The sequence below is a fragment of the Panthera uncia genome, chromosome A2, assembly GCF_023721935.1.
Source record: "Panthera uncia isolate 11264 chromosome A2, Puncia_PCG_1.0, whole genome shotgun sequence".
In the NCBI taxonomy this organism is placed as follows: Eukaryota; Metazoa; Chordata; class Mammalia; order Carnivora; family Felidae; genus Panthera; species Panthera uncia.
Genome location: NC_064816.1, coordinates 14,515,276 through 14,530,017, shown reverse-complemented (window position 1 = coordinate 14,530,017; position 14,742 = coordinate 14,515,276). Strand labels below are relative to the sequence as shown.

The 14,742-nt window shown below is 47.5% G+C and overlaps 1 non-coding gene across 1 annotated transcript; it reads left to right on the top strand.

The window, feature by feature from the left end:
* The first annotated feature begins 13,736 nt into the window (after window positions 1–13,736).
* On the top strand, window positions 13,737–13,809 carry TRNAR-ACG (transfer RNA arginine (anticodon ACG)). Its single transcript has one exon. It is a non-coding gene; the product is annotated as a tRNA-Arg (tRNA).
* The last annotated feature ends 933 nt before the right edge of the window (window positions 13,810–14,742 follow it).

Below are 14,742 nucleotides of genomic sequence, written 5' to 3'. Positions count from 1 at the left end.
TACTGAAGACCTAACCATGCGGTAAGTATTACACAAGCATGAGTGACTAGGATGTGGGTAACAGAGTAAAAATAACAAATAGGAAAAAAATTAATAAAAAAAAACAGACCTCAAAAGCAAGACTTCTTTATAAAAGCTTTCAAAGAGGGGCGCCTGGGTGGCTCAGTTGGTTAAGCGTCCGACTTCGGCTCAGGTCATGATCTCACGGTTCGCGAGTTCGAAATCCGCATTGGGCTCTGTGCTGACAGCTCAGAGCCTGGAGCCTGCTTCAGATTCTCTGTCTCCTCCCTCTCTCTCTGTCCCTCCCCTGCTTGCTCTCTCTCTCTCTCTCTCTCTCTCAAAAATAAATAAACATTAGAAAAAGAAGAAAAAAAGCCTTCAAAGAAAGCTCTGTCTCCAAAGCAGATGCCTTTCTACGGAGCCTCACTCTTAAGAGTCCCCAATCTCCACACTCTAAACCCTGTGATTGCCCGTGCAGCACGGGTATTCTACCGCATTCTTTGAGGCTTAAACAGGCTTAGGACCTGAGAGAGCCCCGTGAAATACTTTCATACAATTGCTGGCGCTATCCTGAGACTTCCTGTCCCACCTCCAGTATCTGAGGAACAACAAAGAATCTCTCCTCTGTGGTCTTACTTTTAAAATAATGATTCCAGCACTGATAAGGAGCAGCCTGTTGCCAATGCTGCCTCCCCATCAAGTGAACTACCTGTGACTTGTTCTCGTCCCAGTAGTGGCAAAGCAACCCCCCAGAAGCACGGTCAGTCAACATACACATGGAGGCCTCGTCGGGATGGGAAATCAAAAACCAGCACTCACATAACTGACCATAAGCCTCTGATCGAAACACTACCTTCAACACTTTAGAAGAGCACTGTGTTAGGAGCATCGCACTGAAAAGGCCTCAAGATCTGCAGTCAAAAATACAGCGGTTCTGCCCCTGACCCTGCCCGCTACCAGCGACGTACTGCTGGCCAAGTTCCGAGTGTCAACCTCCTGCCAGCCCTTGTTCTGGGTACCAGTCCAGAGTCCCTGACTCACAGAGCCTACATTCTAATGGGAGACAATCAGTGCGCAAGGAAGTAATTCAGTGATTTGAGAGGGAACTGCTATAAAAAACAAATTAATAAATCTAGGGTGACTTGGCCAAGGTGGGGATGCGGGGCAGATGATCAATCCTCCTGAGGATTAAATGAAACGTGAAAACGCTCCTGGAGGCTGTGAACAAAGACAAGGGATCTCTGTCAACAGGACATCTCCGCCCGGGCAGGGCTGCTTTCAGGCCACGGGCTTGAGCAAGGGGCACGTGACAGGGCAAAAGGGCCCACAGAGACCAGCAGCGGAAGGCAGACGGGTGGTGCAAACAGGTTTATGAAGCCACCCACCTGGAAAGAGCCGTAGGCCCTCAGTAACCAATGGGCTACTTACAACCAGGCACAGTGCCTAAGGTCACGGAAAAAGGGAAAATTCCACACGTCCCCGTACGCCCCCAAGTCGCCCTGTAACTATGGCCCCTCACCACCGCCTTCTGGCAGACGGCCTCTCCTCTGCTGTCCTGCCCACGTGGGTCTCAGTAACTCCCATCGTCACGGTTCCCCTGGGGTGAATGCCGCCAGCCCCCTGCCCCCACCCATCGCTGCCCCGGGACATCAACCCTTCATCCAGCCTGGGGTTGCAAACGCTGACCGTCACTACCTCACAGAACAGCGAGAATTAAGCGGGCATTTGCGAAGTACTTTTGCAAAGAATAAAAGGGCTGACTCACAGAGACGACAACTTTTTACTATTAACAAAAACATCCTTTAAGAGAGAAGGGAGAAAAGTTGCAAACTTTCTTGACAGGATGGTGACACAGGCCCAGAAAAGGTATTCAATTCACACTTTAAAGACATAATACAACGGAAGGTACTGATATCTTTGCCACATGTACCCCATGTGAACAATTTAGCTTTGATAGGTAGATGCTGGAATCAAAGTACGTCCTACTAAATATATACCCCCAAATATGAAGACCACATAAAACAGACCTCTGATTTATCAAATATTCCAGAATACAGAATGAGAATGAAAATTATGAATGTCTTTCTTATTTGTAGGTATGAGTCTATAACAAGAAAAAAGCTCTTAGTACAAAAGACAACGTTGGCTTTAAGACAGCATGAAGTGCTGGTTACACCTTGCTACTTGACAATTTTTATAAGAATATGAAAAATATCACATATAACATTTCCAGTCTAGACAGACACATCTGAAATGAGATCAACAAATTAAAATTTTAACTGAAGTACAGTGAAATGAATTTCCAAGAGTGAAAACCCTCCATTAAAAAAAGCCCAGATATTCTTCGAGAACACGGAGTCTAAGGGGTACCGACAGGTGGGTGCAGGCCGTGGGGCAGACACTAGCCATTCAAATGCAGGTCTGGAAGACAGACAGTGCTTGGAAATGGCCTGACTCACCAATCAGCAGAGTCCAATCACCTATGGGCCGAGAGCCTACAGCAGGTGCCTGCTCTCGCCGACCCTGGGACTGAATGCTTAGAACAGTTAACGGAAGATGCTCTCTGGCCTCCACTCATCAGCAGAGCTGAGGACCAGGGTGAGACAGCCAGATGAAACCAGGAGACGTGGACAGGGTCCACCCACAGACTGGGAACATCATCCAACCCTCTTCCTCTGTCAGACTCCCAGAGAGCCGGTGGACCAGTTCGCATCACCCCTCTCCCTGAGCCCCCACAGGAGCTTTGACACCACCTCTAAATCAACTTGTCCCGAAAGCACAGACCGGCAGCTGCGACCTGTGGCTTCATCAAAGAGTTGAGTTCCTGTGCAATCCCTCTACAGCGAAGGCCACCAGTTGAAATGTCCTGACCCACAAGCAGACCCTCCAATCAATTTCCTTCTTCAACATGAAATGACAACCAAGGATCATCAGATACTAGGAAAAGCTTCCATCACATAAGACAGAGTCCAAAACAAACAGAAAAGGAACACTGGATAAACAAACTATGCCGGGAACAGACTGTAACTTCAAAACACGTTTATAGGCGAGAGCCTCAGAAAGAAGACATCGCATTCATGACAGAGGGACCAAAAAAAAGCACGTTCAGAAAGCGAGAACAGGGGCGCCTGGGTGGCTCAGTCAGTTAAGCATCTGACTCTTGATTTGGGCTCAGTTCATGAACGCACGGTTCATGAGTTGGAGCCCTGCGTCGGGTTCTGCACCGACAGTTTGGAGCTCTCTCTCCCTCTCTCTGCCCCTCCCCTGTTCGTGCTCTTTCTCTCAAAATAAATAAATAAACATTAAAAAAAAAAAAAAGAAAGAAAAGCCCAAATAAATTGTTATTCAAAAATAAAAAAAGCAAGAATATATTCTTGGACTGAGAGCAGAAATAATAATTTGAGTATTCAGCAGAAAGGCTGGAAGATAAAACTGAAGAACTCTCCATGAGAACAGAATAAAAAGATAAGAGCTATAAAACAGGAAAGCACAGGAAGGAAGAAGGGGGTGAGGGAGGAAGGGGAAGGGAGGAGGGGGGGGGAGGGAAGGGGAAAGAGAGAAAGAGGAGCCTGATCCAGGATATCCAACATACATTCACAGCAAGAATTCCAAAAGAAAAAAAAGCAAGAAAATATTTCAAAGAAAAAAAAAAAAAAAAGCCCCAAACGGAAACACACACACACACACACACACACACACACACACACACACAAAGGCACAGTAAGCATCAAACTTCTAAACACCATAGAGACAATCCAAAAGTTACCAGGAAAAAAAAAAATTAAGAGAAAGAAGCATGGAAATATTCAACAGCCACAATACTGGATTATCCAGCAACAGCACACTCACTGGACTATTGAACAGTAGGTCTTTAAAATTCTACAGGATATGGGCTCTGTGCTGACGGCTCAGAGCCTGGAGCCTGCTTCAGATTCTGTCCTCTCTCTCTGCCCCTCCCCTGCTCACACTTTGTCTCTCTCTCATAAATAAATAAACATTAAAAAAAAATTAAAAAAAAAAAGGGGGCGCCTGGGTGGCTCAGTCGGTTAAACGTCCGACTTCAGCTCAGGTCATGATCTCACAGTTCGTGGGTTCGAGCCCTGCGTCGGGCTCTGTGCTGACAGCTCGGAGCCTGGAGCCTGCTTTGGATTCCGTGTCTTCCTCTCTCTGCCCCTCCCCTGCTCACAACTTTGTCTATCTCTCATAAATAAATAAACATTAAAAAAATAAAATAAAATTCTACAGGGTAATAATTTCTGACTGAGAATTCTATAGTCACCCACACTGTCGAATAAGCATGAGGATAGAATGAAAACATTCTGATGTGCAACATCTCAAAAGATTCCTTTCATTCACTCTTAGAAAGAAGGGAAAGTTTGTTTCACCAAAATGGAATGAGTTAGACTGAGAATCCAAAACAGGAAAGAAGCAGAAGTTCTCTGAACAAAGGTATTGTCCAGAACAACAGCTATGCAACAGGCCTAAAGAAAAACTAGTCCACAGATTACAGCACAGGGTACTGGGCTCCCAGACGTAAATCTCAGGGAAGAAACTGAGTTCATAGTTACCCAGCGTGTTTGAGAGGAATCTTATTGCTGTCACAGGGAGTGAAGATTAATTAGCAACAGGCACATTAAAAAAAAAAAAAAAAGTCATGTGGGACGCCTGGGTGGCTCCATCGGTTAAGTGTCTGATTCTTGACTGGCTCAGGTCATGATCTTGGGGTTTGGAGATCGAGCCCCACACCAGGCTCCCCACTGGACATGGAACCTGCCTGAGGTTCTCTCTTGCCCTCTGCCTCTCCCCATCCCCAAAATAAAATCTTGAAAAACAAAATGCGGAGTAAAATACCAAAAGAGAGAGATGAAAACGTTGAAAGTCGAGGTCTCTGGGACAGTGGGAATTAGAAGTACAGAAGGGTGCTCTCTTTTTTATTATAAGCTCTGTGTACTGTTTACTTTTGAGCCATAGACAGGTATTATATTAAAATAAAAATTTAAGTTTAAAAATGTGTTAAAACAGCAAAAACAAAAATAAGAGTTATGTGGATCAAGACAGAGAGTTCTGGCCCAATGGTGCTTGGACCGTTGCTGGATCTTGCCTCTCAGAGGATGCTGCCAGAATCCAAGCCGCCGGTGCTGCCACCAGCCTGCTCGGACAACGTTCTCGAGAACGGCTTACGAACTGCAGCGATGAAGGTATGAACAGTAACCGCCAGCTGGTGGGCATTTCCAAGAGTAAGGACGCGTGGGGACTCAGAACCCCACCGAGGATCCCAGCGGGTGTCGTCTCAACTCAGAACCCCACGTTCCTCTGCTGTCTTCCTCTTCTTTGCCTCTTCCCGCCCTTCTCTCACTGGCCTTGACACTGACCCGAAGTATCTGAGCTTTACCCAGTAAATTGTATTCGGTAAGTTTTATGCTCCAGGGGTTTCATTTCAAAAGCGAGTGAAATTAACTGCGGCTCTCCAGCACTAACCACCAGAAACACTGGAGTAAAGCATCCGGTGGGCAATTTCTGCTGACGTGCGCGGTTTCATTATCATTTTTCCTTTCAGAATTCCACCAAACAGACCACCAAGTCTCTGCAGACAAGGACTCTGCTTGTCCGTTCCCCGTGGTATTTCGCACAAGAAGACAGCAGAAGCTCCCTCGGTATTCTTAGAGAATATAACATAATTAGTCAGCAAATACCTACATCAGGTTGGGGTTTTTTCTATGGTGCTTAACTCATGTTTTCTTTGGCTCGGGGGGAAAGTAAGAAGGATTTGAAAAACTGTTTTCCTTTCTCCTAGCTAAGGAAAGATCTTGACAGGTCAAACGTTACGTGGATTGGAGGGCACAGTATCACTAACGGGAGGACAAGGGGGAGCAAAAGCGGTGGCTCTCGGATCAGAAAGTCCACAAAGAGTCGCCGCTGACCATCTCGCCCGGAGCTTTTCCAAATTAACCAGTCGACAGGCTACACTGAGTTCTCAACCTAATAAATATATGGACGCCGAGACAGAAGACTCCATGATAACCGAAAATCTGGGAGACGGTCCTCTCTCTACAGCCAAAAGAATGGCCCTCAATTGCTGTGAAGTCTCTCATTTCATTAAACTCTCTCACGTCACTTTTTCTACGAACTAGATTTTGCAAGTCGAGGCAAGAAGACTCCATCCAAGAAGGTTATCTGGTCATTAACTATGCGGATGGTATGAGATGTCTGAAGTTCGCAGTAATACCATACGCTCAAAATTGCTCTGGTCCGATATACGCTGTCCGGTGAGGTGGTCCGAATCCCACAGGCATGAACCAAAAACTCTAACTGAACAAGACAACTACCTCGGTTCTTTCCACCTTGAGTTCTGCTCTCTAGTAAGATGATACGTATTCTGGAAGATACATCGAAAAAGCAGAATACTTTATAAATAATAATTACTTCCTCTTTTGACTACTTTCATTTGGCTGACTGTTTTGCTTTCATAGATTGCTGCCCACATATGAGATAAAAAAGAAAATTCAGAGGACTACAAGCTGAACTCAACGAAGGCAATTCTATTATACTTAATAGAAATGCATTTAATCTTATGGCCAACTGGGATTCACGAGCTCTTACGAGTGCTTTTTAAAAACTACCCTTGCCAAATTTTAAAAGCAACAGATTTAATTATAACATAAACACAAAATATTTTTTTTTCAGAGTTGGCAATATGATTTTCTCGTGTCTGAAAACATCCTCCTTTCCCCCCGTAACGGTGACATTTCCAGGCAACGACTAACCTTTTCAGAATCCCGTCACAACCAGAGGGCAAAATTAGCCCACTTCCAAAATATTACCATTTGCTGACCTCACACCCGTTACAATAGCTAGTACGAGAAACAAAACAAGTGTTGGTGAGGATGTAGAGAAACTGGAACAGTGTGTGCTGCTGGTGGGAACATGAAGCGGTGCGGCCACTGTGGGAAAACAGCACGGCGATCTCTCGGAAAGATTCAAAAGAGAAGTATCTTATCACCCGGCAATTCCACTGCTGGGTATGCAGTCAAAGGGACCGAAAGCAAGGTCTCACAGAGATATTTACACACCCATGCTCCCAGGAGTAGTATTCGTAAGAGCCAAAGAGGTGGAAGCAACCCCAGCGTCCATCCACGGATGAGTGGGAAGCAAAACGTAGTAGATACATAAAATGGAGTATTGTTGAGCCTCAGAAAGGAAATCCTGACACAATACTATAACATGGAGGAACGCTGAGTATGTTACGCCAAGTGGAAACAAGCCAGTCACAAAGGCACAAACACTGGACGATTCCACCGTACTTACAGGGGCCAAACTCACACACATACAAAGTAGAACGGTGGCTGCCAGAGCCCAGGGGAGGAGGAATGGAGAGCTGTTTAATGAGAGCAGAGTTTTAGCTTTGCGAGATGAAGAGTTCCGGAGATGGGTGGCTGGAATGGTTGAACGATGTGAATGCCACTCACCCGTGTATACCTACAAACGCTTAAGACGATAAATCCTACGTATATTTTAGCACAATTTAAAATAACGTTTCTACTTGCGCAGAAGCACGTCAACTGTCATGTCACAAAACTGTAGCAAAAAGCATATTCTCAACAATCTTATATAAAGAAATCAAAATCCTCATAATCAAAATTACCCCATCTCTCGTTCCAAGCATACAGGAGTAACATTTTACTAGATCTGGCTGGCAAGAAGTAAGAACTCAGACAGTAAAGAGGGTCGGTCCTCTGAGCCCACTACACATACACCCAGAAGGTGTTCCCACCACCCCTCATCCATCTGCCCTTTGGGCCCCGGGGTTTCCTCCTCACTGAGCCCCTGCTCAGGACCTCTCTTAGAACCCAGGTTCATCCCAGACAACCCAGGAGCCCAACACGATCCCAAAGAGTTGATATTTCCAGGAAGCTAATTCATTTTAGTTCCATCTTCTTCCTCAGAACCTTGAGGTCCCTCCTATTTTCTGCACATCCGAAAACCCATTATCTCCCCAAACTGGACTCCTTCACAGGCCCAGGTCTAACTGCCGCCTAATCTGAAGCTCTAATCTACTGCAAAATCTTCCAGGGCCCCAAGCCTCCCAAAGAATGCTGTTCTACTCACCAACCGGTGTGCTTCAGTTCTCACTCTGCTTCACACGGCCCCCAAATACCCCGTAGTGTGCGTAAGAACCACTGGGACAGCTAGTTAAACACGCAGATTCCCAGACCCCACATTCAGAGAGTTTGCACTCAGTAGGCTGGATGTGAGGCTCTGGAACACGCAGTTAAAACAAGCAGCAAGTGATCTGACGCAGCCTAGCACTAACATAGACACTCTAGCCTGAACCCCAACCCAACTAACACCTTGGATGCAAACTCCGCTTACCCGTGCCCAAATTTATAACCTTCCCTTCCCTCCATCCCTCCTTACAAAAAGATGTGTGAATATGCTGATGGTTCCTTGTATTGCGCAGACCGCCTGTGTCTTCCTCGCCGTGCAGCTTAGTTCGTATCTGTTCAGGGTTGCATCACATCTGCCCCACTGACCTCACAACCGTGGCCAACTTTTCAGAAGAAAGGGGACCTGCTAACCAAGGCAACAGTGTTTCTCCAGAGGCAAGCTGCAGCCGAATTCACTTTCTAAAGGATTTCCTGTCTTACACCTGTTTCAGTTGACCTCTTAAAGGGCGGGGGGGGCAGGGAGTGCCTTAAATGTTTCCAAGAGTGGATTTCTGTTGTAATCATGTCGTAATTTCACTTTTTTCATTGTTTGACGTTACTCATGTTCACACCAGTAACTTGAAAAGAAAAAGGAGTCACAAGGTAGATTATTTAGAATGGCCTGGATGTGTAAAAAGAATTTTAGGGGTGCCTGGGTGGCTCAGTCGGTTAAGGGTCCTAATTTGGCTCAGGTCAAGGGTACCCGAATTTGGCTCACGTCATGATCTCACAGTTCAAGAGTTCAAGCCCCACATCCGGCTCTCTGCTGTCAGCACGGAGCCTGCTTCAGATCCTCTGCCCCCTTCTCTCTCTGCTCCTCCCTGGCTTGTGTGCGCTCTCTCTCTCTCTCTCTCTCTCTCTCTCAAAAATAACATTAAAAGGGGCACCTGGGTGATCAGCCGGTTAGGTGTCCAACTTCGGCTCAGGTCATGATCTCACAGTTTGTGGGTTTGAGCCCCGTGTTGGGCTCTATGCTGACACTTCAGAACTTGGAGCCTGCTTTGAATTCTGTACCTCCCTCTCTCTCTCTGTCCCTTCCCCGCTTGCTCTCTCTCTCTCAAAAATAAACATTAAAAAAATTTGTTTTAAATAATAACATTTAAAAAAAGAATTTTAAATTCTGAATATATCAACATTCTGTTTTCTATATTAAAAATCCAAATGGACACGTCAGCTATTTTCAAACCTAAGTGGCTCGCTTCTATACCAGGCACATCCAAGGACTAAAGTGAAAGCAATCTGATAAGAAAAAAAGGTAATTTGAATAATGCAGTGTAATGGAAAGATCTCTGGACTCTGGGCCTGCTGTGTTCCAAGGCCAGTTCTGCCGTGGCATGGCTCGCCAAGGGCAACGATCTCCATCTCCAACGATGACAGAGGATATACATCAACCTATGACTTCAGAGGCACTGGAAAGACAATCATATACATGGAATGACCTCAGCTGCTGCTACTTCAACAGAATACATCCCAAATTACCCCAGGCTGGGTTCTTTTTGAATGCTGGTGATATCTCCCTCTTACATCGTACGTCTACTCTTACATCTACACTCTACACTGCCAAGTTCATGTACTCAGGTGATTCAAGGAGGGTCTCTCTGCACAAGGCTTTATGCTTGGTACCGAGGACTAGCCAAGAATCCACGTTAAGGCATTTCTAATATGTTCTACCTATTTGCAACAAAGAATATGCACTATAGGGATTTCATCATTTCCAGGTGGCAGTGAGAGGTTCAAACAGCGCGACAGACTTATTCAGCCCTCCCGTCCGTGAGATAATAATCTACCGCTTGTCAATCCTAACAGGTAGAAGGTGCAAACCAGATGCACATTTGGCGTCCGGTCTCCATGACAGCAGACTGTCATGGGAGCTCCGTGAAGGGAAAGACATGGGGAAAGCCTTCTTAGAGAAAGTGAGTCTCTGTTAATTACATTTACACTCTTTCAGTCTTTATGATAATCCTGTGAGGTAGTTCTGTGCTCATTTTACAGATGAAAAACTGATCCAGAGATTAAGTAACGTGGCCATAACATAAAGCATGTGAACAAGGTCAGCATCTGATTCTCCGTCTCTTCTGACTAACACAGTCGGCCGTCTCTCAGCCCTACCATGGGCCCATGGATGTGATCAGCATGGAAAGAGGGGAGAGAGGGAGAAGGCATTTGGGTAGAAGGATCAAAATAAATAAGCCCAACCCTGAGGCTAAACGAGGGTGGCCAAGTGTGGTGGAAGGGGGAAAAATGCATTGGGCAATTAGGGGACATAAGGTTAAGGGACAGCTTGGGAAGAGACCAGACCCAGATGACTAGGAAATGTGGGCTCGGCCCTATAGGCAAGATGGAACTGGGGACTGTAAGCAGGGGAGCAGAGGATAAAACCAGGGCGAGGTGAACGCCATAGCAGGACAGAGACAGACTGCAAATGGGTGAGATACTTGCAGAACAAATTATTCTTTAAAATCCCCAGCACCTCGATACTGTAACAGACTGAGCACTAGCACTAGCTTTGTAATAAATAATCAAACCACCTCTTGTATGGATCTTTCTTGAAACATCTATAGGTATGCTTTTAAAAATGGCTATTATGTCTGGGATGCCTGGGTGGCTCAGTCGGTTAAGCCTGCGACTTCGGCTCAGGCCATGATCTCACTGTTCATGGGTTCAAGCCCTGCGTCCGGCTCTGTGCTGACGGCTCGGAGCCTGGAGCCTGCCTTGGATTCTGTGCCTCCCTCTTACTGTCCCCTCCCCTGCTTGTGTTCTCTCACTCTCTCAAAAATAAATAAACATTAGGGGCGCCTGGGTGGCTCTGTCGGTTAAGCGTCCGACTTCAGCTCAGGTCATGATCTCGCGGTCCGTGAGTTCGAGCCCCGCGTCGGGCTCTGTGCTGATGGCTCAGAGCCTGGAGCCTGCTTCGGATTCTGTGTCTCCCTCTCTCTCTGCCCCATGAAAAAAAAAATTTTTTTTAATAAATAAACATTAAAAAAATTAAAATAGTTTTTAAATAAAAATGGCTATTATGTTCTACTAATTCTTACATGGGTCAGAAACTACTGCCACTCCCAAATGCATCTAAAAAAACCATCCCTTAGGTCAGAGGTCACATTTAAAAACCCTGAACAGCATGCCTTGGAGCAGAAAGGGCCAAAAAGAAGGATTAAGAGCAAAGACTCCAACTCACGAACTTCTTGGTAAGAAATGCAAAAATCACACACACAAAAAATGGTGGCTTCACATTGACACAAGCACTCAAAACTTTTGTTGCGGGGGAGGGAGGTATAACGTTGAGGTCCAACAAATCAAGAAGTGACTTTCACATAACCCCAGATTTACTTTTTCACTCAAATTCATAGTTTCCACTTCTATAAAAATCAATACAAAAGCATCATCCCCACCACTTCAGGGCCAAATTTCCTTTCTCTTTTATGGACATAGAGCCTTTTTTTTTTTTTTTTTTTTTTTTTAAAGATCGTACTGGTGACTTTAGTGCCTCCTTGACAACACATAGGCAATCATCAGAGTTCTCCAGTTCTCCATCCCATTCAATCTTTGCCACAAACTCAACTGCATTCCCTGACCTAACCCTGAGCTGCAACAAGCCAAGGCTCCCTATTGCTTGAATGCATTTGAGACCTGCCGTAGGATCATATTAAACCCTTTGGTGACTTTCAGATAGTCAACGATAGCCCAGTTAGCCAGCCGAGAACACGTGACACCCGCCCAGCCAGTACCGGAGTCAAAGACATTTCAGACATTTCGCTGGATTCATTCACCAACAAGGTGATCACCTTGCAAAGGGGGAACTGGGAGAGAATAAGGAAACCTGACAAGGAGAATGTGGAGGGAAGTGTGCAGCTGAGGTTTCCAAAGAGAATTACAGTACACAAAAGGGGCAAAGGGAGCGGGCTGAGGAGAAAGGAATCACCTTTTCTGCAAAATACCTCATGTCGAGTAGATGACCTCACTCCCACTTTTGCATCCCTAACTTTAAATTGAACCTTCCAGAAAGTTATGTGAGTTTGAGGTTCCAGGGAGCAGAGGAAGTGCCCAAACCACATTTGGATGTCCTCCTATCCCTCCAAAGGAAATGTGATACCTCTGCCTAAGTCCCAAGGTATTTTAACTCATTTAGGGATAGGTAAGCTTCCCCAAAATGGCATTAGCTTCTGAGGCCAAGGACATTCTCACACTAGGGCAAGTGGACTTTCATTCTAGAGGGAAAGCATGAAGCACAAAGTAGAAGAAAAGTTATTCAGACGCAAAAGAACCAAAGAGCTCACGGTAATGCTAAGGGAAATGTGTGTTTTTTATTTATCCAGGACAAGCCAAAAGAACCTACAAACACTCAATTTACAACCTTAACAACCAGAGCCTATTTCTCAAAGCCTCAAGAACTTGGCTTTACGGAAAAGTCCACCTGCACTGCCAAAATTCTCGAGAACAGCCTTTGGCTGTCAACACGAACTTAACCTGCTTCGTGCTTGAGTTGCACAATAGCTGAAACCAGGTAAACCCTTTAGGATCTCAAGAGTATTTGACGGTTCTTTTTTCCTGCGTCCTGAAGGCTGGTCAGGCGGGCTTTGATGCCCAGTTAAAGGTTTGTCCATTTGCGTGTGGACTCTAACGTGCGGTCATGGGTCCATTAAACAAGAAAAAAACAACAACAACACAAAAAACTTCTCTCTTCCTCTACTAAGCGATAAAGATAAATTTAGCCGCCACCTCTCCAACACACAAAGTGGGTGGGGTGCAGCACGGCCCGAGCTTGTCGCATCACAACGCCGACCCGGGCTCGCTGGAAGCCGGTCTGCAGCTTCGCCCTCCCGCCGTGGGCGCTGAGGCCGAGCGGGGCGAAGAAAGGCCGGCGAGACTGTCATCCTCGGGCTCCCGGGCCTGTGGCGACTCCAGCGGGGCCTTCGGGCGGCCGCAAGCTACAAGCTCCAGGACGGGCCGCGCCGGGCTGGGAAGGCGAGGGGTGCCAGGGGCTCCCACACCCGGCCCGCAGCCCCGGGACTCCGGAGCCCTGCCCGAGGCGGCGGCCCGCACCTGCCGCCCCGCCCGCCACCCCTCAGGCCCCTTCGGTCCGCGGGACTCACAGCTTCAGCCGCTCGTAGGTCGTCGCCGCCATCGTGCACTACTAGCTCCTTCTTCCTCTTTCCGCCCGCTCCGCCCCGCGCCGCCGCCTCTTCCACGGCGCTACCGTTCACCCAGCTCCGCGGCCGCAGCGCCCGGCTCGCCCCACCCCTTTCCCCGCCCCATTCGACCCGAGCGGACGGGAGGCGGCCGCGGACAAACTTGTGCTCACGCCCGCGCCCGCTAGAGAAGCTGTACTGCGCGCGGATTGGAGCGCGCCGGGGAGCGCCGTGACGTTGCGGCTGTGGATTGGCGGAGGGTGCTTGCTGGGGAAAGGAGGCGCGGTGAGAGCCGTGGGCGGGCGCCGCGTCCCCGGGGGCGGAAATGCTGCGCCAGTGCTGGGGAACCTGTGGAAGCTGCGCAAAGGGTGATCTACATCACAGGGAGGGTTGGGCTACTACAGGGCCAGTGGCGCAATGGATAACGCGTCTGACTACGGATCAGAAGATTCTAGGTTCGACTCCTGGCTGGCTCGAGGTGCGCTTTTTGCCCCTTCTGGGCTTGATCAAGTTACGGGGTGTCCCTAGAAAGGTCCCTGGCTAGAGTGTGAGGGTAAATATCTTGACTTTTACCGCCACTTTGCCCGAAACGTCATCTTTTCAGCTGTGTTGGGAACCAGGGGTCGAGGTGGTTCGTAAAGTGCACGGCTTCCCATTGATGATGCAGGAGCCCCTGGAAAAGGGGTACATAAAGGAAGATACACCTGGGAAGGTGGCAGCTTGGAGTGGGGGGCGCGCTGTGGCAGGAGGTTAGCCACCTGATGACACCAAAGCGCATTCGAGGCACGGTTCTGGCCTCTCTCCCCGGGGCGGAGAGCCCCGAAGTGACGTGGGAAACGCGCCCGCTTGGGCTCCGGCGCTCACACGCCGCGGGGACGGGACGCTTGTAGTGCGGTTGCGCGCGGGCCGCAGCGCGCTGCCCACGCAGCGGTCCCCGTGCACAGGCCACCTGCCATCAGATTCCCCCGGGAAGCCCCGAGGCAGGCGTGTTTTTACAGTGAGATGGCCCCAGGTGACCTAGCAGAGTGCATTATTATGCCTGCCTCGAAGACCTGAGGTCTGGAAATCTCTGTGGAGGAAAGCGGACCCGAACCAGTGGACTGGCCAAGGCATAGGACATCGATCAATGAAAGCTCTCCAATATCACTTTTTTTTCCCCCTTTTGAAGAAGTTACAGAAAAGTTGTGAAATACAGAAAACTATTTTGTGATAAAAAATAATTCCCATCCCAAGATTACTGTTAATATGATTTTTTCCTTTTAGATGTTTTTTTTTCCATGCTTTTTAATATGGATATACCTACCCATGTATTTTTCCAAATTTGAGCGTGTACTAGGTATGTCTTTGTGTTCCCGTTTGGGCCCCTTAGCTTTCTGAGGTTTAAGGTCATTAAATACACTTGGAAGCTA